Here is a 25,024-nt window from a genome sequence, read left to right as displayed (position 1 = left end):
AAACTGGATCTACGTTGAAACACTTGGGAAAGGCATGTTGAACACCCCCACAACCTTATCCAAGGGGGTTATTTTGATAACCACATCGGGAATATGGACCGAACCCATCGTGAGAGGTCTCTCTGTAGAAATATCTATTCGTAGGAGGATGCTCGGGTGCAGGAGGGCTCTAACTGTAAATCCCTTGCCTCCGAGTCATACTCAGATGGCCTATGTGACTCGGGAAGGAATCTTGAGGCCTTGTTACTAGTGCAAGGGCACAAAGTTGGAGGAAAATAAGACGCATCCTTACGGATTACGAGAATCATCCCATGGATGAGATTTGTATCTTAGTTGAAATTTTAATATAAAGTTTACTTTTCATGAAATTTGTTTATCTGTTTTTGTATCAGTGCATAAAATTACGTAAAGGAACATGTGACTAACGGATTAGTTAAGGAAGTTACTTGTATGTGTTACCACTAATGTGCCTTTAGTAAGTAGGAAACTAAAGCTAACAAGGGAAATGGGTGGATGGAACCCCCGACAGGTCCATCCTATAGTAGGGTGGTCCCAAAGAACTGGGAGGCTTCTCAACATTCAAATTGTGATGACGTATTGACCTTAGATAATGTAGGGTTGAACCTTAGCTGATATCCTTTTAGGGGACCGGAATGGGACTTTACCTTATGAGTAGAGAGATCGAGCGATGCATCCCTCTCGTTTCCCATTCTCTTTGAACCAAGTATGATATGATTCCACCTTGGTTTAGATGCTCTATGCAAAGTAGATCGTCGTCTGAAGCCAGAAGGTTGTAGAATGACTTAACCATTAGAAACCCATGAAGACTCAAGTAAATCCTAACATAGTTGGCCAATACATTTTGTTGCGAAGTAGACTTGGGAATCACTGACAAACCATGTGACATTCTGTGGGAGTTTCATGTGGCATCTTTTGGATCAGTGGACTACTACAACACGTTTTGTTGCAAAGTAGACTTGGGAATCACTAACTGACAAACCATGTGACATTCTGTGGGAGTTTCATGTGGCATCTTTTGGATCAGACTCCAGATGGACTACTACAACACGTTGCAACCTAGGCAAGTTACATACCTAGGGGGAAGTTTTTCCACATCTTGGTGATAGGAGCCCGTGTAGGGAGCTTGTCCTACCATTTTATTCGTTACATAGGTACAATGACATTGCTAGGTATATACATGTCATTATAGGTACCATTTTCATCATTAAAGTATAAGTGCATGTACTATAGGGTACCCACATGTCCTATCAAGCTTCCTACAGGGTTTGATAGCCATTAGGCACTACCATTTTGCTCTCACATGTGGAAATAGGGTACTTATAGGTTAAAACAGGGTGTAGGTCTAGATAGTTCAGCCTCAGAGATTGAATTGCAAATTTTTTGTCCTAAACTTCTTAGATATGCTATATCTCACATTGAAGAGGACATCGTTGGCTTTAATTTGAATAAAAAAAATTGGAAATCGAGAGCTATCTAGCTCAAGTTATATCCAATTTTCTAACATTGGGTATTGTAGGACTGCACTACTATGGCAGGTCATAAGGGAAAGAGTAAGGCCTAGGATGAGTATGCACAACAAATCAAAGAATCCATACAAGAAAGTACATCTCAAAAGGGCCCTAAAAATCCTCAAATATAAGGTGAGATCAGTGCACTCAATAATACCACGTGTGAACATGAGAATAGACATGCTTAAAGGGATATGGAGCTATTATCTACTAATCAAATGAAGTCTTCCATTGAGAAGTTGGTGGATTCCGTGGGTGCATCATTAAGATTTCATTTGGAAATTTTTTGTGTGTCGTGAGGCTTTGAGGAACTATATGTTTTTTAAATCTAAAAAAGCATTACCAATAACTTAATTATATCTATTCATTAAGTCTATGTAGTACCAAGATCAACAATGCATATAGTGAGATGTGTAAGAGAGTCATGCCACACTTGGCGTATCAACTTCTATGAACACCTAGAGGGCACATGTCTTGGTTTCCATACGTCTAGCATTTGATGGGGTCCTTGGATTGTGATTGGGAGAGGCTAAGGGGTCTTCTTATACCTCACCTTAACATCATGACTAGGATGGATTGGTAGTCCATAAAGACCTCATTATCCTCCTCATCCAAGTTAATGTAGGGATTCATGTGCTCTTCCTCCTTTGCTAGCTATTTTGCATAGTGGATTGGTGTATCACTTGGAGGGTGAGTGAAAATAGGAGAGAGTGGTCATGGAATGTTCAAAAATTTGATTTTTTTTCCTCTCTACAATAGAGTTCTTCTCAATGGGGGCTAGCAATGCCAATGGTGGGGGTTGCTACCCTATTTGGTTGTTGATAAGCATTCATAGCATACTAGTTTGGGTAGAGTAAGAACCTAGGGGTTCTACAATAAATAGATTCACGCTGGAAGCATTTGCAATTTGTGCACAACCATGGGTGTCTTGAACACTTAGATGGCAGATGATCCCTCCCCCCAAAAAAAAGTGTCTAGAGGTAGGGTCGTGGCTACTTAAGATCCTCCACAAGCTTGGCGATCTCTAATGGTTGTTGCTTGAAGGCGGCAAGCAAGTCTATGCTAAGCTTTGAGCTAGTCCTAAAGTATGTCATGTTATTCCCTAACCTATCTTTGTTCTCATGATTTGTCTCTCAATGTAGATTGTAAATCCACTCATCATAAATGCCTTACACAAACTATTTGGCTACAACTTTGGCATTTGGTCTCCTAGGGATAGGAGTGCACTTAGATAAGCCAGAAAACTTAGATACATGGTTTCTCATGCACTATCCATCCTATTGCTCATTCATGAGCCATACTATGAGGTTGTTCCCATATCAAACTCTAAGGAAGTACATAATTGAATAGTTATTTAAGTAATAATAATTCGTACTTACTAGTTGCATCTCACCCTATGAACCATGTCCTACCTTTATTACCTAAGCACAATCCGAAGACTTTCACCTTCTTGATATATGATGTGAGCTAGTGGAATTGCAAACTTCTTTGAATTGCTCTACAAACCTACAAGGGTCATCCTCTACCCAATATCTCTCTATCTACTTGGTGATTAATGGAATTTTTGCTTGGTCCTTAGATCTAGGCATGGGTGATAGCCTTCCAAGCAACATATTGGCAACATGCATCTTGACCTAGATGGCATCATGTTGTTAAGAAACTTCCTCTTCACTAGGTCAACAATGACCTACCCTACCCTACATTGAGCAACAATCTCTTGATGTCACTTAGCTCCTGTTGCATGGTCTCCTTCTCTTATTGGGCCACTATGGTCAATTCCATGAACTTCTCTAGCATCATCTTGCTCTATCTAGTATGGGTTGGTGCTACTCTTCTATGTCTAACAAGTCACTAACATCCTCTTCAATCATGGCTCAAAAACCATCAAAGATCCTAGGGTATGTCCTTCAGTTGACGTTCCTTCTCCATTCCATATTATTGTAGTGGCATGGTGGTTTATCATAAGCTATAGCTTTATGATGCAAAGGAATGGTATGATCTTGATGTGCTATATAAGTCTACTATCATTTTATATCATTTTGATCTAGGGTTGGTTTTTATCATCTATTATGCAAGCTCTTGCAAGGCTTGGCCTGAAATGACCTAACTTAGTGTTTTTTTTTTCTACTAATTTTGTGAGATTCTTTTTAAAGGCTTATGGGATAGAACTTTACTTGTTTTGGAGTTTCTAGTCAGTGCACACAATGAATTCCTTCTATAAGTGCTTAGGATGACCTTATGAGATTTTGACCCAATTGTAGGTGTCTTCAATTGGATACTTAGTTTTAATAATCCCACCTTTGTGGTCTCATGCTCAAACAAGCTTTCTTCATTTTGAGAACAAGTAAGGTGCACAAAATTATCCCTATGTTTACTCTCTCCCCAACCCACTAGTTGAGTCATATTCTTACACTCAAGCCTTTAAGTGTACTCTAGTGTACCTCACTTAAGTGCTCAATTTTACTCATTTTCAGTCATGTGGTGAAGGCTCATGAATCAATTTAAGGACTAACCTTGCAATCAAGTGGTTCTTAAACTCAAAGAGTCACTATGCAAAAGGTCTACTTGAGGGTTTCCTAGAGGGCCTTCCCTCAAGGCTGGCTTGGGGTCAATTCAATATGTAGGTTCCTCGAGTCTCCACAATCATGACTAAGTCTTCTCAATTGATTCTTGAGTCAAGCGGTTTATTCTAAAATTGAGAAGGACTCAAGCGGTTTATTCTAAAATTGAGAAGGCAATCATAGCATTAGTACAATCAGAAGTAATAAGGTTTAATCTTATTAAGATTAACCTTATTTTTAAATTCTATCCCCTCAAGGTCAGCTAACAAAACTGTGGATTTATTCTTTCCTATTCTAACGATCTTATAGGGCCCATCCCATTTGGGTTCTAGCTTGCCTGGGAATAATTCACGTCGTGCGTCATAATACAGAACAAGCTGTCCTTTCTTAAAGGTGTATTTCTTGGCTTTGAGGTCGTGTAGCTTCTTCATTCGGCGCTTCGCCACTTCTTGGTGCAATAAGCTTTGCAACTTAAGCTCGTCTAAATGGGCCAGTGTCGTCAAGCGCTCAAAAAGAGCGTCTTCATCGCTCAAAGAATGATTGATGGCAAACCGAATAGTCGGCAGCTCAATCTCTAAAGGCAAGACACACTCCTCCCCATATACTAACTTAAACGGGGTATGGCCAGTGGCTCGTTTGAAAGTCGTATTATAGGCCCACACTGCCACGTATAACTTTTTATCCCAATCCCGTTTCTTTTCCGACACAGTTTTGGACAGGATGCCCACAAGCTGCTTGTTGGTACTTTCAACCTGACCATTGGCTTGCGGATTATATGGGGTTGTCTTATTATGCTTGATGTTCCACAACTCTGTCAAACCTTTGATCACCTTATTCAGGAAATGAGTTCCGCGGTCCGACACTAATTCTTTCGGTGGACCAAACCGGCATATTATCTGCTCTAAAAGGAAACTAGCAGTTTCTTTAGCATCATCTTTCCTTGTTGCACGTGCTTCTGACCACTTTGTGAAGTAGTCAGTTGCTACAATGATGTATCGCTTTTGCGTAGTCGATGACGGAGTAATAGGACCCACAAAGTCTATTCCCCACTTCTCAAATGGAAGTATCGCCATAATAGGGGTGAGTGGTCGTTTCCTATTCTCTCGACTATCATGTCGTTGGCAAATATCGCATCGCTTAACATACGCAAACGCATCCTGGAAGATGGCAGGCCACCAATAACCTGCTCTTAAAGCCTTTTGTGCTGTGAGTCGTCCAGCAAAATGGCCACCGCAAGCAGAATCATGGCACTCTTCCAAAATGAATGGCACCTCGTCAGGCGTCACACATCGGCGATAGATATCATCAACCCCTTGCCGATATAATGTACCTGCGATCAAGGCAAACTTTAACGCTTGCTGCTTAATTTTCCTTTTCTCAGCCTTAGATAGTTCGGATCCCGCCTCTCCCGTTGATAAATAATGCGTTATTGCAGCATACCAGGAGGGAATAGATGCCATATCTATTTTAAATATCATCTCCATGTCACTACCTTCAGCCACAGATTCTTTCGGCTCCCCAAAGTCCACTAGACATTCCACGATGCCTTGCAACCTTGGTGGCTTACTCTTGATTTCATAATCAAATTCCTGCAAAGTGATCAACCACTTCGCTAAACGATCAGGCGGCTGTAACTTATTCATCAACAGTCGAAGTCCCTCCGCCTTCATATAAAGCACGACTTTCTCATAGAGAATGTAATGCCTGAACTTCTTGGTCCCAAAGACCATCGCTAGACACAGCTTCTCCATGTAGGTGTAATTGATTTCGGATACCCCCAGCTTCCGACTAGCAAAAGCAATCGGGTGGTACCACTTCTCTTCCCAAAATTGGGCTAAACAGCAGCTGATACTATACATGGTGGCTGCTGAAAATATATAGAACACCTCACCTCTTTTAGGTGCTTTTAAAACGGGCGCTCTTGCTAGCTCTTGTTTCACATCCTCGAATGCTACCTTACAAGGGTCACCCCACACAAACGAACAGCTAAAGGACAATAAATTTGTAAGTGGCAACGTTCTTTCTGCTAAGGCGTTAATGAATCTACGGTAGTAACCAACCGAAGACAAAAAACTATGAACTTCTTTCGGAGTGCGTGGTGGACCCATGGCAACTATAACTTTGACCTTCTCGGGGTCTGTCGCAATTCCTACCGAACTGACCACATGGCCCAGCAATAGCCCATAAGGTACTCCAAAAGCACACTTCCGTGGGTTTAGGGCGATGCAAAATTGTCTACAGCGCTCAAAGCATTTTCTCAAAATGATCAACTGCCTTTCTCTCACGGTGGCAGCCCCTAAGTCATCAATAAACACCCTCAACTCTTCAGGGGATATGTCACCGAATGTCTTATCGGCTGTTCGTTGCCACGAACCAGGCGCATTGCATAAACCAAAAGCCATCACGTGGTACGCAAAAGTGCCAAATACAGTGATAAAAGTTGTTTTCAACTTGTCCTCTTCTGCAATTGCCATTTGGTTATATCCTGCAAAGCAATCCATAAATGAATATATCTCCCTACCCGCTAATTGATCCAAAATTTGGTCAATAAATGGCAATGGGTAGTAGTCCTTAACTGTCTGCTTATTCAGCTCCCTAAAGTCTACACATAAACGGATCTGATTATTCTTCTTCTTTCTAATCACAACTGGCGAACACCATTCCGTGTGTTGCACAGGAAAAATCAAACCCGCTTTTCGAAGCTTCTGTAACTCTTCAAACAGCCCGTCCCTCAATTCGAAAGGCATACGCCTTACTTTCTGTCGTACAGGACGACTGCCCTCTTTCAACGGAATTGTATGAACAGCAAGACTAGGAGGGATGCCTCTCAACTCATCATAACTCCAGGCAAAAATATCACGGAACTCCTGGATCAAGGCCACATAGTCCTCCCTTTCTGCTGTGCTGAGCATAGAGCCTAATTTGATTGGCCGCGAATCACCAAGCGTACCAAGGTCTAGCTCGATAACATCTGCATCTCTTATACGATCTTGGCCCTCTATCGGCTCATTCAAAGTGACCTGATAGATGTCCTCCGTGGTGGATCCCTCTTTGGACTCATCACTCGATGATGTCTCACTAGCAGATAAATCTTCTAATGTCTCCAATTATGTAGAAGATAGAGGAGCTCTCTCACTCTGCGGGGACTCAGGATAAGCATCAACCACCACACGCTGGGCACCTCTGCCGAATATCAATCGACCGGCGGGTATATCCACTTGGCAATCCGCTTGCAAGATCCAAGGTCGTCCAAGTAATACTTGGTAACTTGGCCGCCCTGCAAAACGAATCACCCTAAAGTCCAACATGCATTCTACATTTGCAACAGTGACATGGACCTTAGTAATGCAGCCTTCCGGCTATCTCAAACTGTCATCTGCCATTCTGAGAATTGTGGAAGTATCTTTCTGAATCGCAAGACCCAACCTTTCCATCAGTTCAGAACTCATAATGTTAACAGATGATCCCGTGTCGACAATAGCATAATCTACTAATATCCCATCGACATAGGCTGCAACCCTTGGGCAATGCTTCTCAGCATGCTCAAACCAGTCATCACCAACGCGCGCAATACCCAAAGGTTCTACGATATACCCGGTACGTAGGATCTTTCTAAATTCCTTGCGTACTCCTGGGGAAAGCTTAATAAGCTGTAAGAGGTTCACATCCGGCTTGACTTCGCAAAGAGAGCTCGCCAAATCGAATTCATGATAGTTCGATAGAGCTCGCTTTTCACGCCAAATCATCCGCTCTTTAGGTCGCTGAACTGGCTTTATTGCCTCTTTCTTAACTTTCACCTTCTTCTTTGGTGCTTCCTTATCGGCTTTACTTTCTACGGGCTTCAAAGGTCCCCCTTCTAGGGCAGGATCCAAAACTTGCGTTCCTTTGTCACCTTGTTTAGGGTTTCCGTCGACAGGCTTATCCATGTCGGCTTCTCTACCCTTTTTACCTCTTGTAAGGACAGCTCGTAGATTAGAGGTTTCAGCATCATTAACGCGTACAGCCTCAATCAAACTAACCCCACTACCACTTGGTAGCTCCTCCACTGTAGTCTTTGGTCGTTGAAGTATTTGTTTAGGCCCGTTTTCTGGCTGGGAATCATTTCCTTGGGCACGATGATTAACAGGCCCTGGTTGCCGACTACCACGCTGGAGAGAACTGATCTTACTCCAGCAAGTAGCTGCTAGATGGCCGGATTTTCCACAAATGTCGCACTTAACATTTGGGCAATTTCTTGGATAGTGCTGCCCGCCACACCATTTGCAACTAAACCTCGAAGGTGCACCCTCCTCTGGGTATCTACTTCCTATTAAATTTTGTTGTTTTTTAAGGAAGTTGACATCAATGGCTATTTGTCGATACTGCTCCGTAATCATGTCGGTATAATGCTTCATCATGTCCTTAACCTCGCCAAGAACATTGGAAGAACTCGACTCATAGCCTTGGTCATTACCATGTCGCTCCATCGGCCTAACAATTCGATTAGGCACAGGTTGTTGAGTCACAGGCATGGTATTAGAATTGACCGCCTGGCCTCCACCATTTGGAGCCATTTGACTGCCCGTCGGCATCGACATGCTAGGGGGAGCTGGTAATAAAGGGACATTCTGCGTCATGTTCCCTCTCCCATTAGGGTTAGCCATCGCTATCCCTTGGCCACTACTGCCATTGGCTATTGCCTTATTGTTTCCCAATACTAAACCCATGTTCGAATTGCCTCGAGAAGCATAGGCTGCTTGTAGTCGGGATTTCACCTCTTGTGCTCGTGTAATGGCAGTATCTATATCCCCCAAGGGAACACTACTCAACTGCAATTGGATATTAAAGTCCAAACCATGTAGGAAATATTGCAATTGGGCAGCTGCGGGGATAAGAATAGAGGTGTCCAACTTACGGAAGACCTCTTTTATCTTCTTCGCATAAGCACGAATATCCTCGTGTGGATCTTGACGGGTCACGTTGAGTACACGCAACCAATATTGCCCACCCCTTTCAGGGGCAAACTCCCTTCGAAAAGCTCCATAAAATGCATCAATGTTCAATATGGTTCCGGCTTCTAAACCATGATACCATATAGCGGCTCTTCCTTTGAGAGTCATGTTGAAGAACATCATTAAATGTCCTTCCTCTTGAATGCGACAATTAAACATCAGCTTTTGAAACTCCCTAATGTGGAGTTCCGCATCTTCCTCAACTAGCCCATTAAAAATGGGTAGCGGGTAACCTAGAGCCGGCAAATCCGTCGTTCCTGCTGGAATTGCAATAGGCTGCGCCATGACGAGGATTGGATTTGCACTAGGAATAGGGACCGGTGGGGTTACACCTCCCGTACTTGACGTGGACTGGCTTATAGAAGGAAGGGGAGCACTAGAGCTTCCACCTTCTCCTAACTTATTGCTCGTGGTACTAAGACCACTAGATCCACTCCCTCGTAAGGGTTCAGCACCGCTACGCTTAGGGGAATATCTCCTAAAAATTTCAGCACGTCGCCTACCTCTTTCGTCTCTTTCTTGCTTTTGGATTTCTGCTAGACGATGCTTATCAATAAATAACGGATCAATCTCAGTATCCTTTGGCATAAACTGCAAGTTGGTCCTTAAACAACCAGGATTCGAGAACCGCCACTTTTAAGCAGCTCCCGGCAGACGCACCACTGATGGACCTAAAAACGGGCCGGCACTGGCTCATGCACTAGCCGGACCTCGTCACTATGCGCAAGACAACCCCTCGGCCTCGCGGCCAGGAGCGTCTATCAAAATCTCTGCCTTCCTAAACATTGCGTTTGTAATACGTTGTAGTCCAACTGATCCTAACCCAATATTGCTCCTCAGAGGGAGTCCCTTCCACATAGCCAAAAGGCTCGAATCACATACACATGGGGTTCCTCCTACGGCTGAATGCCGTCAACCCTCTGCGACTCTCCTACACCTTGGGGATTGGCCCCTCGATGCGCCGCTCAACATTTAGACATTTCGCACAAACGTCACTCAAGGTACCAAATAAGCGTATCCAGGAATGTACCATTTCCTCACTTGACTTCCCCTTTATGATCCCACGACTAGCCTACAGCATAGGAACCTCACGCTCTCAACGGTGGGTCAAAGGCCTACTGAAAACAATTGCTATGCATATCCATGAGCTGACTCTGATACTTTTAATTTCCTCTAAATGATCATGCAAAGAGGTGGATGGCTAGTGCTCAAACATTTTAAAAACCAGCAGCATGCAAGTGCAAAACATCTCTTTCATGCTTTTCTTTCTAACCGCTTTGTGCTTCGCTGCAACACCTAGCACCGAAGTGATCTTCGTGCTACTAGGTTTTAATTTTTATCATTATTATTCCGTCCTAGATGCGATGCATATAAAATCAGCAAATTATTCCTCATGCTCAGCGGCATTTAACCATTTTTTCCACAACTCTACCCTTCCCCGTTGATAGTGCATCATTGCATTCATTTCTTTTAGGGTTTCCTTGTCATTTTATGTGGAGAAAGGAAGGAAACACGCACTAAAACATATAAACAAGGCTGAACTGAAGCATAACTTCATGCCCCAGCCTTGCTATACATCAACAAACATAAATCCTATTTTTCTATATTTTTCGTAGCCCCAAATGTATTTTTCCCCTATTTTTCATGGTTTTTTTATAATTTTCCCGCCATTTTCTTCATTTTCTTGTATTTTTTAAATTGCTGAAAATGAAAACCAGTTTGTGGGCTGTGGCCCTTAGTTCATTTGCAACAAAATTGAAAGATTAGTTGATGTGTATCGACGGTTTTCCCCATTTATATGCCCAAAACCCTTGTTTTTCCCCATTTTTCATGCGTTTTCGGGTTTCTTGACATTATTTCGAGCCATGAAATGCATGTTTTTCATAATTTCTGGTTATAAACAGTAAGAACTCAGAAGAATCAGCAGCATAATCAAATCTTAGTCCATATGAACGGCATTCCATCAATCAAAAGCATAAAACACTAAATTTTCTTTGTAATTTTTTAGTTTACCGCTTAAACGCGTGTTTCGGGTTTCTTTTTCCATGCTGCAAATCTGGAAAACAGCAACACTTCATGTCCAGCAACATCACAAATCACCATTCTCAGCCCGTGGAGCAATCCGGTCCATGCCGGACAAGTCTCCATCATTCTTTCTTCATTGCTCCTTCCCACACATGAACTTGCCTTTAGAAGAGAGAGAGGGAGGAGAGAGAAAGACTAGAATCAGAAATTTCAAACCAGGCCACCATTCGACGGGCGAAGGGCGGCGATATGATCAGCATACGGAGTGTAGGCAAGGGCCATTGTCAGATGGGGGGGTTGTGTGCAGGCTGAAGATTGCCTCCTCCTCTCTCTAGCGCATTTTTCGGCGCAGTCTGATGGCGCCTTCTTCTCCCTCATCCCACGTTTTTTTTCATGCATCTCTTGTCAATTGGCATAAAATGTTGGGCTCCCAAGAGTCACTTACTCATTTGGGCCAAATTTTGTCCACCTCTTCGTATCTTGACCGGTTTCTTGGCCATTTCCCCGTCCGGACTCGGAATCGAGCTCTGAAAAATCCTGGGCGTCCGGCTTAGCATCCCGCATTGGCCAGTAGCTTGTGTCAACCCGCACGACTGTCTGAAAAATTATGAAAAATCACCAAGTGTCGCTCGGGCGCCTTTAAAGCACTTTGGCGCTTAAAATCGTCCTAGATCGAGCCGTCGCCTTTGACGGTGAATATGTTTCCCTTGATATTCATAATTTTTAGCTATTTTTAAGCACTTCCCGTCACCTAAATTCCGCTCTCACAAGTGTAGTTGGGTTTGAGCCTCAATCCTAACAAATACTAAAGGCAAGGAGGAAGAGGGAAGGAAGAGAGGAGAGAATTAAAAAAAAACAAATTCAAGGGAAATAAAGAAACATGGATATTAGGAACATAAATTTAATGTGCTCAAGCATTTTGATGTGATGGAGGATTTAAATTATCACTAGCCACAAAGAATAAGTTAACATTGAGTGGACTAACAACTTGACATCGTAATGGCCACCGCACACACCACTCAAGGAATTTAGTGCACTGTCCATTACTCAAGGGTAGAGCCTAGCCCCTTGAATGCTAGAGGCTCTATCCCTTTTTACTATTTGAGTGCTCAAGCACAATGAACTCACAACATCCACTGGAGTTGAGAGCCCTTCAAGAGTTACTCACAGTGGAAAGATGGACTTGAGTTATGAGTGTTGTTGCACTTGAGTTAAGTGTTATTAAAGGTCAAAGTACAACTAGTACAATTGATTAATAAAATATGCATGCATTAAATGGGAGCTTGGAACATAATTATGCATTGACGATCTATCACAACTAATTAGGTGTTATGTTACCCAAGGCATTCATTATGTATTTAGTACAATACAACCACATTCTTGTCCAATCAAGTGGCCCACTTCAAGTCAATCAAGTCCACTTGACTACATATTGATATAAAAGGTGTGACAAAAATAGCATAGTTACTCTTCATAGAGTTCAAAATCTGATGAGAGAGAATGTTTGTGACATTTTCCTACAAGTATACCACACCATAGCTATCATTTGTTATTGATGTTAGCCTCTACCACAAGTGAAGTATGAAAGAGGGTGAACAAGTTTGAGTGGAGCCATCAACACTATTATGACACTAATTTCACCATAGCCCTCCTCAACCATTGTTAATCTTATATTGTCAATAGTAGGGTAATTTGGCCACAGGAATGCAAATACATAGCTAGGAGAAGAAAAATATTGAGTACAACTCAAAGTCTATTGATAGATGTGTAAGGAGAAGATTTACAAGGCTAAGTATCTCTTAAAAGTGAATAGACATATATACAAGTTTAGGATCCAATGCTCAAATAATGGCTCAATTCTCCCAATGGATGCAAATGCAAATGGAAACCAAGGAAGCTAAGGAGAAAGCTCATTCAAACAGTGAACCTTCAATCCCACTTCAGCCACCTAACCAAAATGGTCAAGGTCATGGTATCATTAGATGAAGGGGTATTCCCAATAGTCAATATGAAGTAGATGGGACTTCACAAACACATGATGACTGTTTGGGTAGTTTGAATGGTGTGAATTACCAAGCATAAGGGCTAATGTCCCAACTTCCTAGAGGTCCTCTACCAATGAGAAGTTTTCATACTAGTTTGCATCTTTGCATTTCAAAGGATTTGAGCATACTTGGTGGAGATATATTAAGAAAGAGAACATACTTCTAGAGAATTGGGATGCATTCAAGACACTTATGGTTGAGGTGTTTGTCTTTCCTCTTGAAAAAGAGAAATCAGCACAGAGATGGTAGGATTAGATATTTAATTTGTAGTCTCATATATGAGCAAGCCCAAGCACTCAGCATTAGTAGGCATAGTGAAGCGGATCTTTTGATTTGTAAGTGGTACTCAGTACCTTGGGCCATTTTATCCCAAAGGGAAATCATTTGGCACTAGATTTCCATGCTTTTTTGGTTTTTGATTGGGCTAGTTATTATGACACTCATATATCCACCAATGATCTTTACTTCATGCTTGCCATCACATGCATATCATGATTGAGTAGCCTATTATGGCCACTTCTAGTTTATGAAGCTAAGTATAAGGCAACTTTCACAGCTACGATTTGAGTGTGTTTGGCTCAAACATCGTTTAACGGATTTAGGTGTTGGACAATCATCTACCACCATCATCTTCACTGATAGCCAAAATGCATTGGTAATTGCATAGAATCTAGTGTTACATACACACAGTAAGCACATTGAGGTACACTATCATCCTTGTTCACATTTTTTATACATTTTTTACATATAGAAGGGTATCTATAAAGGGATTAGTTACAAATTAAATAAAAGAGGATTGTAATTTATTCCAAAAATAATCACAGATAAGGACATTTATAAATAGGCCTTGAACTCATGTGATTTAAATGATAGATATATAGTGAACCCCCAAGGCCCTTGTTCACTACACCACTCCTAAGGGGAATTTATTACTATATTTTAGTAGTGATATGTGTGAACACACTTAGGACTACCATGGTACTTGTTTTCCTCTTTAGGAGGTAAGGGATTATATAAACCAATTCCTCAATCTTACTATGTATGTAGAGAGTATTAGTGATGAAGCTAAACTCCACAAGTATATGTATAGTTTAGAACTTTCTTTATTAGCTAATGTTATGGTGCAAAACCCTACCAATATTTTCAAAGCTATTGAGCTAGGAGCATTATGAAAGGAAGTATAGAAGGGAATCTTCATTTCAACCTAGTTATGGGCAACTAAAGGACTATTTTAATAGGGACAATTTGGTAATGTTTATTGTAGCAATCATACACCAAGTTGGAGCTTAAGAGTACCAACTTATCCATAGGTCAATGCTTCAAGACCTCAAAGAAATTCCAAGACAACAAACAACCCAAGAGTGGATTATAAACAAGGGGACAACAAATCTAAATCGATTTCAGTCAATATGAATTTGAAGCCTATTTCTATGGACCTCTACAAAGAAAGGAAGGAAAAAGGCTTATGTTTGAGATGTGGGAAAAACTATACACCTAATATTGCAACAAAGTGTGTATACAAAAATGCAAAAGCCAAGGTTCATAGTATGTTAGTGTAATGTCCCCCTGAAGAAGCACTACTCAAATCCATCAAGCTTCTTCCATGGCTCCCAAGAGACATCGAGATGTTAAGTGAGGTCATGCTCAGAGAGATCCCCAATGCGAGGAAGTAGTTGCTATTGAAGCGTAAGCAGAAGCTACCCCCAAATCCATTTAACCCGAAGGACCAATCATTCCACAATAAACCAAGGTTGTAGTCATAAATCGTAATCATGATGGATGGTCGAATGGAGATGATCAGGTTTAGTACATAAGGAAATAATTACTTTTAAGCTATTAACTCTACAACTCCCTAATTTTTCTATTTTATGTTATTGCTTTTTTGCATCTTATGATAAAATAAGAGATAAATTCGTAATGTTAGAAAACCCATAGGATAAGTCTGGTACATAGATTATGATTAGTTAGAACATACTTAAACTTACAAAAACATGTTACTATTATCAATTTCTTCCTAGGAAAGAACACGGGAATTGATGAGGGGAATAGATTCTATGCATCGCATACATTGACAAGTGTGAGGTACCTCCTCCAACAGACCGAGAGGAGTCCTCTTAGTAGTTGACTAAAATTCATATCCATGCACATCACCATCTAGTCTCCCCATGGAAAACCTAGGACTTAGTCGAACATGGGAATCTCAGTTTTACTTCATAGGGGAAGCATGGACAAGTCACCCCTAATAGCAATCTAATGTCCACCTTAAAAATACCACTTTGTAATCAATCAAAGGTAGGAGTGAGGTTAACACCGCACTTTGTAATCAATCAAAAGCAGGAGTAAGGTTAACATTGCACTTGGTTCAAAGAGAGTGAGAGACAGGGGATAGTGTAACTCGATCCCCCTACCCATAAGGTAAAATCTCAGCTCCGGCCCCCTAAAACAATGTTAAACCTAGTAACTAACCTTACCGATATTGGGAGGGTCACGATTTAATCAGCTCTATCTAGTGTTGGAAAGACCGGCTTATTAGGTCCACCTAGCCATAGGCGTTCGATCATCAAGATTGAAGCCTCCCACTTTTCTCAATTGGGTTTGCTTTAGTTTTCTAATTAGCAAAGCATACTACCATGCTGTTTGGACATATTAAAAAAATATTTTTTTTATTACTTAGTTAAAATGGGTTTATTAACCCAATCTTTAGCACATAATAAACAATTTAAAAATCAAATAATTTCTTTCATAATTTGAAAATCCACAACTCGTTTGGTTGTTATAAGCACGGAATTATAAGAGACATAATTCATCATTCACAAATCCAAAAGCAAACATAACCATAAAACATTTTCCTAACACTTGTCAATGTATGCGATGCATAGAATCTATACCCCTCATCAATTCCCGTGTTCTTTCTTAAAAATCAATCAATAATACTAACATGTTTTTGTAAGTTTAAGTATATTCTAATTAATCATAATCTATGTAATAAACTTATCCTATGGGCTTTTCTAACATTACTAATGTATCTCTCATTTTATCATTAGATGCAAAAAAACAATAACATAAAATAGAAAAATTAGGGAGTTGTAGAGTTCATAGCTTAAAAGTAATAATTTTCTTATGTACTAAACTTGATTATCTCTATTTGCCCATCCATCGTGAAGATGGTTTATGATCGCAACCTTGGTGTATTGTGGAATAACTGATCCTTTGGGTTGTATGGATTCCGATAACTTTCTCTTGTGCTTTAGTAGCAACTACTTCCTTGCATTAGGGGGCTCTCCAAGCATGACCTCGCTCAGCATCTCGATGTCTCTTAGGAGCCATGGAAGAAGCTTGATGGATTTGAGTAGCGCTTCCACGTACGTGTGGAGATAGAGAGGCTTCATTGATTCCATCAGAGCTTCATCGTGTCAACAACAGAGAGACTTGTGCATGGGTTGTTTTTTCCGGTGTAATACTCTATCCCTATTTATATAGTAATCAAGGGTAAAAGAGAGAACATTTTCTTTTAGCATTTTTGATGACATCATCGATGATATCAGAGAGGGGCTCTATTTTTGGAATATAGCATGGAGATAAAGGATTTACAAATATATGGCGAGCATTGCATGTTGCGTCGTCGGGTGGTGTCACTCCAAGGTGGTGACCTTGGCATCTTAGCCATGGCATACTTAGCAATGGCTAGGAAGGCTTCCTTGGCGCCATTGGCTGTGTGCAAGAGAAGCTCCCACTAGCTTGTAGGAAAAGCTTCCCATGAGGTCACCCATCTTGGCCATGTTGTCACCCAAGTGCACTTAACTACCAAGTGACTATTCACTAGGCTAGTTCTTTTTGTTGTTCTAAACTACAAACATAGTTTTAATAAGCTTGTCTTGAGAGGGTTTTCCAAGATTTTCTTCAATTATCTTCATAGTTAGAGCTAGTTTTAAACATGTGCAATCTTTATCATTTTGTTTTCAACATAAATCAAATATTGAAATGTACACACACATTGCTTATTAAAATAAACCAAGTAATGGGAACATTACAGAACCTAGATCTTTGCCTTATGCATCTTCGGTCTTATTAGTTAAAAAGAAAGACACATATTTGAGAATGTGTATTCATTATAGGGATTTTAACAAGATCGTAATGAAGAACAAGTACCCAATACCTAGAATTGATGATTTGCTTGATGAGCTCAAGGGGGCTAGATTCTTTACAAAGATTGACTTGAGATCATGGTATCATCATATCCATATGCAAGAGGGTGATGAAATCAAGACTGCTTTTAGGACTAATCGAGGAGGAGTCTACCATTTTCTAATGATGGCATTTGGGCTTACTAATGCTCCATCTACCTTTTAGAGTCTGATGAACAAGATTTTGTAGCCTTTCCTCTTTGAGTTTTTGTCATCGTCTTCTTTGATGAAATTTTGATTTATAGTCAAACCCTTTAGGACCATTTATCACACATGGGAAGGTTTTTTATGTATTGAGGCATCATAGACTCTTTGTTAAGGAGAATAAATACTCTTTCATGAAGACTGAGGTGGAGTACTTGAGATATATTGTCAATAAAAAAGGAATCTAGGATGACTCCAAGAAGGTGTAGTGTGTTAAAGATTGGCCAACACCTACTACCACTACTTTGCTTTGAGGGTTTCTTGGTCTATCCTCATTTTATCACCGATTTATCAAGCATTATGCAGCTATTGCAGCTCCTTTGACTGACAGTTTGAAGAATGAGGCTTTCTTTTGGGATGCATTTGCAGATAGTAGCTTCAACTAGTTAAAGGAACTCCTTACTTCTACTCCTATTCTAGTATGCTCGGATTTTTCGAAGGAGTTTACTTTACAGTGTGATGCTAGTGGCTGAGGCATAGGGGCTATTTTGTTATAGGAGCATGGAGTGATTGCCTTTGAAAGTCACAAGCTTATAGAAAAGAAAATGGCTATGAATGTTTATGACCAAGAGATGTTGGCTATCTTACATGCGATAAAGAAATGGCACCATTATTTGTATGGCATCCGATTTAGAGTTCAAAGTGATCACATGGTCCTAAAGTATTAGATGCACATTACCATGGACTTTATTAGTCACTTGCCTACTATCAAAAAGGGACGGAATAGTATATATGTGGTGGTGGATAGACTCACCAAGGCAACCCATTTCATTCCAACCAAGATCCAATTTACTGCTTCTCAAGTAGCCTATCAGTTTATGGAGTAAATTTTTAGATTACATGGATTACCACAGGCGATTGTTCATGATAGAGATTCAAAGTTCATGAGTAAATTTTGGTAGGTGGTATTCACATCCCATGGGCACTAAATTGGCTCCCTCTCTAGAGCTTATCATCCACATATTGATTGAGAGATAGAAAGGGTAAACAAGTGGTTGGAGACTTATCTTTGCCATTTCTATAATATGTGTAGAATTCATGGGATTCTTGGTTGCACTTGGTTGAGTTTTTCTACAAAAACTCCACTCATTCTAGCATTGGAGTTTCACCCTTTGAGGCTATGTATGGTTATAAGGTTCCCTTACCCGTAGTCATTCTCAATGAGAAAATTGATTCTCGTGGGAAAGAAGAATTGGAAACATTGTGGAACTTTCTTCAACAGTGTAAGATGAATCTTAGGAAAGCCCAAGTCTAGATGAAGATATATGCAGATGAGAAGAGGTAACCTTAAGAGTTTCAAGAAGAAGAATTAGTTTTGTCAAAGAGGTTCCCAAGTCTCGATATTATACTTTGAATGATGGATCCAATAACAAGCTTGCTCATAGATTTTATGGACCCTACAAGATCTTGCAGTAGTGCATTAGAGACTGGCATTGAGATTGGATTTACCCTCTTCCACTAAGATTTTGATAGTAGACTATTTTAGAATAGTTTTTATTATGCCCAATTTTCAAAATTATGCTGCCTCCATAACATCAAAGTACTTTTCAAGAGCTACGTTTTGACATATGGTATGCTTCGTTTGGATACTTCTACCAAAAGTTACGGTAGATTTGGTTCAACAGAGTCTATTCTTACAACAAGTTGTCTACTTCATTTTGAGTCCATCATTTGAAGACTTTAAGGCTCCAAATACTTTTGAAGCACTCCTGACCATGCATATTGCTAAGGCTTACTCTCATTCCTTCATTTCAGTCCATATATATTTAATCTTTCATTCATTTCTCTACTTGTATAGATAAAAACAGAGTAGTACTCTATTCCATCCATCCTTTTCCAAATTTTATAAGTTTATTTTTAAGGGAAAAAACCTTTACTCTCATTCCTTCATTTCAGTCCATATGTATTTAATCTTTCATTCATTTCTCTACTTGTATAGCTGAAAACAGAGTATTACTCTATTCCATCCATCCTTTTCCAAATTTTATAAGTTTATTTTTTAGGGCAAAAACCTAGGGGGATGCGATGGATTGTAAGAAGCTGGAAAGAATATATGTTTGTGTAGAAATAATAGTAATACCATGTCACACTGACATAGGTATAAAAGGGAGAGACATGTAAATTTTCATATCTTTTTGAAGCATTAATACATTATAGTCTCTTACCTCATCACCTTGCTCACATCTTCTATGGCTTCTCACCTCTTCCTATCTTTCTCTCTCCTTCAATTCTCTCTTCTCCACTCTTTTTTCTCTCTCTTCGATAGTCTTCTCTCTCCTCTTTCTCTCTCCAGTCCACTCCTTGACATTATTAGTCCATCAAGAGACAATCATAGGCAACACTGTCCAAAACGCCTTTGGAATACCATAGAGCTTGTCACCTAGATATCACTTGAGTCTATTGTACAAGGGGAAACTCTATCCATATCCACAAGGATCAACCTAAACTAAGGCCCCTAACGTACTCGAGGAGGAGTGCACCTTATAGAACATGTAAGATACCATGTGAGTTCAAAAGAAATGGTATTTAATTTAGTAAAATTTATAGGATTATATTTACAAAAGAAATTTTTAAATTATAATTTGAAAAAAAACCGTAAGTTTAGTAAAGTAAAAGGGGTCATTTTATGGCCTTATAGCATGTAAAGAAAGGTTACTTCTTCATACCCTCTGAATGCACATTATATAGATGGTTTCTTATAGATGCACCCCTATGCTAATTTGATGCTAAGGTCACCTAACAACTTATCAAGCATCGATCTTTGAATCACTACAATCATGAGTCAACCTAAACCAAAGCAAATCCACATCACGCTTGGTTCAAAGACAATGAGAAATGAAGGGGAGTACAACACATCAACCCTTCTGTCCATAGAATATAGCCTCATTTCACTCCCCTAAAATGACACAAGTCATTGTTCTACTTGAGTTGCTAAGTGGGTCATTAGATGGTTCCTAAATATCATTTCTTGAAGAAAGCTCTCAGCTAATTGAGACACCCTATCTTAGGAATGGGTCAATTAGGAATCTCTTCCTCTAGCTTTCCTCTTTGGATCATCTTTACTTGTGTAATTACCTACCACGCTCCACTTTCAACATATAAAGGCTACTTTCTTAACCTTTCATCTCACTAGGTTCATTCATATAATTTATATCACAACACTCAAAGTGAATAAAAAAGTTATTTATCAAGTAATTTTAAAATATTTTATTTATTCATCTTCTTATTATAGTTTCTTCTCCCATAGATACAAGATTATTACGATTTCTCCTTCCACCCATACAAAAAAAACAATCTGAAGGTTCAATCCCACCAAGATTCCACCCTTAATTACTATCAAGGCTTCCTAGGAATATTGCCCTAGGTCACACAAGGGTTAGGTAATTCTTAGATGCATAAGGAATTTACTAATTAGAGCCCTCCTAGCACCCTTACCACCTCCTACCTAATGTCCTCCCTATGGGGGAGTGACCTCTTACTATTAGGGCCAGTGTGAGCCCTCTGAAGTGATAAAACCAACCCCCTTAGTGTAGGGTTTCACAATTATCCTTGGGGAAGATCTAGTGAAATCCTATCTTTTAATCTTTTTAAAACTATACAACCAAGGCAACTAGGCTATCTCATCAACTTAGGAAAACATTTATTTTCCATAACATCAATCAAAACAATCACTTTGAATGTTTACATAAGAATCAACCAACTTATCTTGCCTAGGAAAGGCATCTCTTCCACAAAAAAATAAGCCTTTTATTAAAAAGGCAAAGTCAACAAACGAAAATAATGTCTCTTGGTGGATACTTCACCAAAGATGCAATGCACAACAACTTATTCTTCCTAAAGAGTGTGGTCATCTTAAAAATCAATATATATCTTCTCAATGCACAAAAATTGTCTCATAATAAGCTCTTAAGCCTCATGATTTTGTTTTTCCTCTTAAATAAGTTCTTTTGAGAAAATATCATTAAATATATTTGTTGAACTAACAAATGTATGACATAAATGTTTAAGCCTCATATTCTAATCACATTGGGAAATTTACATATCTTACATGATATTTATTGTTTCCAAGAAAGAAATACTTATCCATCCATTGGTCCTCTTTAACTCACTAATAAATTTCTACTAGTGCAAGACAAATCCAACATCTCTTCTAGAAGAAAGAGGTACTAACTAGATTTAACTTAAGTTCTTATGATAGGTATCATCTAAGTTAAAGCACATTAATGGTTAGATACTCTACCCATGCCTCCTTGGGTAGCTCTTTTAATAGTTTTCTAGGATCTAGTATGAAATGAGTGGCCTTAGCTAACTATTCCAAAGTAAAGAATCTTTTTCATATAGTATATATTAGTATTTCAAGATTCTAGTGTAATATTTTTCCCTCATAGAGACTATCAACAATTCTAGTTTTGAAGCACAAAAACTTATTTAATACAAGAGATTGTATGTATACTTAGGAAGTTTTTGGGTCCTATGCTCTTGTTGGGTCCCAATGTAATCTTGTTAGATAGGGTCATTGAGTCAAGTAGTATTGTGGATGTGTTCCCAATTTTTGCCATTTTTCAAGCTTAAGTTGATCCCTCAAGTCTCCATTCTTCTCACTATTGCACGAGCATTATCCAACCCTTTTACTTCTTGATGAGTGAGGAGTCCAATATTGCTACCACTTCTTTGCCTCTCTCTCTCTCTCTCTCTCTCTCTCTCTCTCTCTCTCTCTCTCTCTCTCTCTCTCTCTCTCTCTCTCTCTCTCTCTCTCTCTCTCTCTCTCTCTCTCTCTCTCTCTCTCTCTCTCTCTCTCTCTCTCTCTCTCTCTCTCTCAGTTTTGTAGCAGTTCTACCACGTGATTTCTCTCTCTGAGTGTTGTAGCACTTCTACTATGTGATCTCTCTCTCGCTTTCTCTCTCTAAGTGTTGTAGCACTTCTACCATGTGATCCCTCTCCCTTTCTCTCTCTCTGAGTGTTGTAGCACTTCTACTGTGTGATCTCTCTCTCTCTCTCTCTCTTTCTCTCTCTCTAATTGTTGTAGCATTTCTACCACGTGATGCCAATGCCAATGGCTAGTTACTAAGGCTTTTATAGCCTTATGGGGAGGGGGGGTAGGGGGTAAGGGGGGATAACCTCTTGCATGTGTGTGGCTTGAAATGAGCATGGAGGTTGCATTACAGATTATGAGAGGGAGAAGCATCTATCGATAGAGATGATGAAGGAGGTCATGTCAATGATCACAATGATCATGACAATGTTCTTCTATAGTGATGCGTGGGTGGTAGAGAAAGTGGACAAAAATGAAGATGAAGGGGTTAACTATCCGATGAAGGCACGATTTTAAGTTTAAAAATTAAGGTTTTAACAAATTTTAAAGTAATCCCTACTAAGCTCCCTATAGTGCACTCCAATACACTTAGCCTATGTCAATACAAAATATCATCACTCTGCTTTGAGCTATCTTTCTTCTTTATTACATATAGGAGAAAGGGAGATAGCTCAAAGAAAGGGAGATTGAGAGAGAGAGGGGAGGGAAGGAGAGAGAAAAATATATAAATAAGGGGAGAGAGAAATGTAACGAAAATAGAGAGAGGAAGGAAGAGATAGAGTGATACTCTGTGTGTGTGTGTGTGTGTGTGTGTGTGTGTGTGTGTGTGTGTGTGTGTGTGTGTGTGTGTGTGTGTGTGTGTGTGTGTGTGTGTGTGTGTGTGTGTGTGTGTGTGTGTGTGTGTGTGTGTGTGTGTGGAGGGAGGGAGAGAAATAGACATAGAAAGGGTAAGCGAAAGAGAGAAATAGAGAGGGAGGGGGAGATTAAAAAAAGAAACAAAGAGAGTAATAAATAAATAAAGAGAGAGAGAGAGAGAGAGAGAGAAATAGGGTTGGAGATAGAAAAACAAACAAAATGAGAGAAATAAAGAGGTGGAAAAAATATAGATAAGGAGGGAGAGAGAAATAGAGACGAATGAGAGAAAAGTAGAGAGAGGCTAGGGAGAGAGATATAAAAATAAATAGAGAGAGGAGGGAGAGAGAAATATAGAGAAAGAAAAGAAGGGAGAGATAAAATTAAATAGAGAGAGAAATAAAGAGAGAGGGGATAGAGAGAGAAATAAAAATTAGAGAGAGAAAAAGAAAAAATAGAAAGAGAAGAGGGATAGTGATAAAGAGGAAGGGAGAGGGAGAAATAGAAGGAGAGAGGGAGGGATGGATATATAAAAGAAAATGAGGAAAAGAGAGAGAGAGAGAGAGAGAGAGAGAGGGGGGGAGAGAAATACAAGGAGGGGGAGGGAGAGAGGGAAAGGGAAAGGGAAGGGGATAGAGAGTAGGGGAAGAGAGAGAGGAATGGAGAGAGAGAAAAATAGATCATCACTTGCATTAGTACATAACCCTAATTTGATCCTTTGATTCTCTTATACCCAAGAATAAATTATAAAGGGTAAGTATTCCAATGAGTGAGTCATTGATCTACCATGCTAAGACCATCAAACAATCCAAAAGTTTCAATTTTCTTTTAATCAATCAACCCATGTATATCATTAAAGATTGAAAGATTTATTTTAGTAATGCATTTCATTCGTGTTTTCATAGAGTAGAATGATCTTGCCATGTATATAATCATTGAGGAAAAAGGTGGATGGCATGGGAGATAGTGTGATAAAAGATAGGCTATCGCCATATCTCCAATGTATTTCTAAACACCTTTTCCCTTCAATAAATTTATCATCCTAAACTTCCATGCAAGATAATTTTTATTATCAGGCTTTTTGCTAACAATCAAGTTGAAGTTGTCAAAAATTTTGACAAAACAAATAACTTGCAAAAAACTGCAATTTGCAAGCAACTTATAGCATGTACACCACAAGTAAACACAACTTTTTTTTACTGATTGCACAACAATAACCACAATCTCTAATCTATATATACATGCCAAAAACCAAGTAAAAACATGAAATCTTACATACTCAAATTGTATAATCTATGCATGTGTAAACAACCAACATAGTCAAAATTATAGATATCAAAAAATTGATGTTCGAACCACTTGTAGGTCCAAAATGAAGGCCTAAATGACCTCAAATGCCAAAAAGCACAATGGGAACCTATAAAGGATCCATCTATAGTATATACATTGTTCTTCCTACTTACACACCAAGTCTTACTACAATTAGAGATTGCAGCCCTACTAGCCTCAAGAGTGTCCTACAACTATATCCAAAGGCAAATCGAGCAAGGTGGAAGAGCTTCATGCCTATTGCTTGATTGCTTGTGTTTACCGCAGCACAGAGGAGTGGGAAATGGAAAAAAGGAAATAGCAAAAGGCGCAGGACAAAAGGAAGAAAAAGGCGCCTTAACCGGTAACCAGATCCTGAAAAAATTAAAAGCACGGGCATGACCCTCAGGAAGTCTTAGAGTCGCCCAAGGAAAGTAAAAGAATAAAAAGTGCACCATTAAGTGTGAAAGCGCTCCCTAATCCTTGTAAAAGAGTGCTAGGCTCACTCCTGT

Source organism: Lygodium microphyllum, chromosome 13 (genome assembly GCF_053477565.2).
Source record: "Lygodium microphyllum isolate KBCC chromosome 13, Lygodium_microphyllum_v1.1.10, whole genome shotgun sequence".
Taxonomy (NCBI): domain Eukaryota; kingdom Viridiplantae; phylum Streptophyta; class Polypodiopsida; order Schizaeales; family Lygodiaceae; genus Lygodium; species Lygodium microphyllum.
This window is presented reverse-complemented; position numbering follows the sequence as displayed.